A 4,810-nucleotide genomic window follows, 5' to 3' on the forward strand; every position below is an offset into this window, starting at 1 on the left:
AGCCAATCTTTGGACAGAAGTTACAGAATTTAGCTATAGATGTTTTTCAAATTCTAAAGAGTAAACATTTAGTAATTCAAACACTCTATCAAGAAACTAAGAATTTTAAGTAATTTTCAAAATTTGTGAAATTAATTTTCATAATGAATGATTCACTACCCTGAATCTTTTGTGGTTTTTTTTTGGTAATGTATGTCAGGCACTTGTTAGAGGATCAATAATACTGGATAAATTAAACTGAACTCTAGTAATGAGTCAATTTATTAAATACAGTGGGAGGCAGAATGGCACTTAGGCAAGAGTAGACATCTTGCAGTTTTGAGTATTAGCTTCCCATTATTCAGCTGTCTAATCTTCAGGAAATTACTTAACGACTTTAGGTATCAGTGTATTTATCTGTTAAATGGAAATAATTACACTTTATTAAGTGAAAGATTCAGTGCATTAATTACATACATATCTGTATACATTGGAAGAGCTCAACAGATATTACTATGTATCATTTAGTGTGTTTACAAAGAAGAAAAATACATAGATTCATAATATATAGTTAATAAAACAGGATAAAAATATGTTTCCATAATAAATAAAATACAATTTTAAAAAATTTTAATTAAGCATTAATATTTTGAAGTTTTACTTTTATTTTCTACCACATCCAAACTAAGATTTCAATCAACCAGAAAATGCTTATTATTTTGTATGCATAAAGAAGTAAGAGCACATATTTTATAAAGATGTTTTTAATTGATCAAATAAAATAATAATTCATTAAGACCATTTGGAGAACTCTATGTGAATACTTTTAAAATAAAAATAATTTTAAAAATAATCACTCATCTAATGTGGTTTAATTTATAGAGCAATTTGAATATTGTTTCTCCTGCTATCTTCAAGGGAGTGTTATTTAAAGGATACAGAGTATACGAATAATTCTTCCCTATGTTTGAAGGGACTTAAAGGAGCATGAACAGTGCCCCCAGAGGTTATATGGTCAATTTCCTCAAGAACCTACAGCATTGAAAAAGAGCATCATTGGTCAGAAATCCTGCTATTGATTGTACAAATACCATGGATGCTATGTGTCCTTTACTAATGCAGTGTCTTAGAGATGATGCATCAGTGTAATTGGATTTTCTAAGCATAGCCATGGGCATTAGTAGACTGAGTCACAGAATGTAGGCTAGGCATACCAGTTAACTGGTTCTTATAGTATGTCTCTGAAGAGAGAGCTTGAATTGTTTCCTCTGGAATGCCAAGAAGACTGGCCTTTTATTGTGAGAGACTGTCAGTAATTTCATTCTCCACTGTAATCATCACATAGATGAATGAGTAGATAAAGAATTAGAGGCTACTATACACAGCTTCAAGAATTTTCTGAATAGAGGAAGAAGAAAAGGGAACCCCTTGGCTGGGAAATGGCAAAAAATGGCACCTGGAACCAGTACAAGGAGCTCCTCAAACTGAAATATGGTCCAGAGGATTTAGGAATTATTTTATTTTTCCAAAATATTATCTCTAACATGGTCCAATGAGTTAAGACATTGAAACAACACAAAGCCAACTGTATCATTCATAGGCCTTTTTTAAAAAGTGCCTTAATATTACTTCACAGACTCAAGAGCCTTGGACTGTTTTATGTTTAAAAGCTAATCATTTCTCTCCAATGCTCTTTCATTATCCCCAAAACACAAAATACAGCAAGAAGCTGAATCTTAAGAATGCCTCTTTCTGTAAAGTATCTTAATTATTAAGAATGAAGACATTTAATTAGTAGGACATCTATGATGAGAAGGGACTGAGAAAACTAAAGATTGAAAATAATAGCTAAATATAAGAAAATGCCATTTTTAATGATCCTTAGAGCTATAAGCTAAATATGATTGACTTTGTCCAAATTTTCAAATACAGAATCCTTGAGCTGCAAAGCAATAAGAAGCATAATCACTTTAAAGATATCAAAAAGGCCTTTTGCCCGTGATATATGCAGCACAGTAAAGTAACAAAAATATAGATCTACTCATCTAAATGAATGAAATACATACAGTGAAGTTGTAGTATCTGATGCCAGATATTGATCGGTAAGAACATAATGAATTTTATGATCTATAAGACCATAATCCTGCTATTAATCTGCCTTTCAGGTTATAATCACATACAACTTCAAAAAGGTAAACCGAATAGCAATATGTTCTTCAACTGAATTCAAATTACTGAAATTATATACAAATTAATGTTTGCAATTACCCTATGAAAACCGAATGTTTTTAAATACTCGGTATCAGAGAAAAGAAATGCCATCTTCTCTGTATTGATCAACTTATACAAATAAATACATTGTTAGTTTAGATACTAAAAGGTTCATCTACATGTATTATCTTCCCCACCGCACAGATGTTAAAAATAACCTTTAATACTGATAATGTTCCGATTATGATAACTTCTATTTACTGCCTTGAAAATTTCCCAGTATTAGGTTATTAATTTATGTAAGTATTCATTGCTACAAAGGTGAAAGCATACTTCATCATCAATTTATAGTAGCTGGTGAGTTGAGAAACCATGTTGCTTTTATGGATTTCATAGGTTTTCTGTTATAACTCTATGCCTGTAGCAGGATTGTCTCCAAACCACATTAGTTAGAAAAATATCTATTACATTTTAATAGGTTTGTAAAGGTATGAATTACTGAGACTTTACTATTTTAAGTGTTAATATTGCAATATAATTTTTCTTTCTTTCCTTTACATACTCTTGTTCCCTTTTGCTCACCTGCTCTATTCCTAGGTTAAAGAAAAAAAAAAAAGGTAAACAGCCATGAAAAACAAACCATTATTGTTGTCACAAATATCCTTTATAATTCCAAATTTTGTTTTTAAATTTTTCCATAGTTTCATTACTTGTTCTTAAAACAAAATAATTTGATGGATTTGTATTGTTTTGTTATTTATATCCTGTAATGTCTCAAATTTTGTCTCATATTTACTTATATACAATTTAATACTTTTTCATCTTTTTTCACTAAAATGGGATTTTCACTGTCTCATATAACAACCAATTGTTGGGACCGACAATATTCACTGTAGAAACTCTTCCTTCATTCTCCTTCTCTGCAGTTTTCAGAATGTTTTTTCGTTTTCTGTACACATAAGCAATTAGTCACAATAAGAAACATCCATACTTTTGAAGATCAACAATATTTCAATCAGCTGATCTTCAATTTTGCTCTATTTTTAGTCATGTAAGCAATGACTAGTGTAGTTCTCTTTCCCTCACATATTATAAAGCTTAAAATTAAAAAAAAATAAGCAATATAACATATATTAACTACAGTGAAAGTGCTGTTTCTAGATTTCCAACAATGAGTTCTCTATGTGGCTTAATATTAAAATACATTAATATTTCTAGTTCTATTTTTTACAAAATTATGTATTATAAAATTAATTATGGCGCAAGTAATATATTTTATTTGAGCCATTTAAACTTACGTTTGAAATACTACACTTGGCTAAAATTTTCTCTTGGGAATTTAGGGATAGGAAATGCAAGCCAGTAAGATTTATAATAAAAGAAGAAATACACAAAGCATTAGTAAACAAGCAAAACAAGATAATATTTTAGATATCTGTTAGCTAAAATAATCATGGGTCTTTTAAACAAAAAAGACAACCTCATACTTCATGATGCATGAAGGTAAGAAAACACTTCATACTTCATTTATTGACAGGTAAAAGTGCATAAGCTTTGACATTTATTGACAGGAAAAGGAATATAAACTTCACAAGAGTAAAGAATTTGTCTGATTTGCTCACTGATGTATTTCCTAGCACCCGGAACACTTTGGCACTCATTCAGCAAGTATGTGTTGAATAAAAACAAAGTATATTTTCCTAAGGTAACATTTTCTTCCTACCTCTTTCACTCTCTTCCTTTTCTCTCTCAGTTCCTGCATATTTGATTTATTTGATTTTCACTTTTTTTTTTTTTTTTTTAACCTCTGGGCCTTTTCCCTTCCTTTTCCTCCTAATTATTCTTCACTCTTCACTAGGCAGTTTTATACTCATTACCTTAGGGGAAATCTCCCCTGATCCAAAAAATCAAGGTAGCTTTTGCCCCGTTTTTTGCTCCCATATCATTTTTATTTCCCTTTTATTGAAATTTTCTCATGTTGGTAATAATTGTTTTAAAGCTTGTGCTCCTCAACTAGACTATAAACTCTATTAAAGAATGGACTGTATCTAACCTATTTTCAATTTAAACTTAGGACCATATGCCTGGAATGTGGTGAGTTTTCAACAAATATGTCATAGCTAAATAGAGGAAGGATGGAAGGAACAAATGAAGAATGCAAAGTAGGGGTGGATGGAAGCAAAAAAGACAGGGAGGGAAGAAGGGAAGGAGAGAGTTAGGGAGGAAGAGACATACTCATTTTTCTAGATTCCTGTGAAGGAAGGCTTGTTCTGATGTTGCTTTTGTTTGCAAAGATAGCTATTATAATACAGTTGGCCAAATACCTAGCACTGACACAGAAATCATTACTAGGGTCCCAAACAAGCAGAAAAAATCAAGTTAGAATAAAAGCTATGAGGATACTATTTGACTTCTCAGAAATTCGTTGGTACATGTAAAGTACGTAGTTCACAAAAATCAGCGCACAATATGCCATGACAACATGAACAAAAAAACAAATGAACTATATATGTATATATAATTTATATGTCTACTATATAATCTCTTTATGTCTGTATATATTATATGCACATGTATATACCTTATGTTATAGGTACATACTTTTATGTGTGTATATTAT

This window comes from Saimiri boliviensis, chromosome 4 (genome assembly GCF_048565385.1).
Source record: "Saimiri boliviensis isolate mSaiBol1 chromosome 4, mSaiBol1.pri, whole genome shotgun sequence".
Lineage (NCBI taxonomy): Eukaryota > Metazoa > Chordata > Mammalia > Primates > Cebidae > Saimiri > Saimiri boliviensis.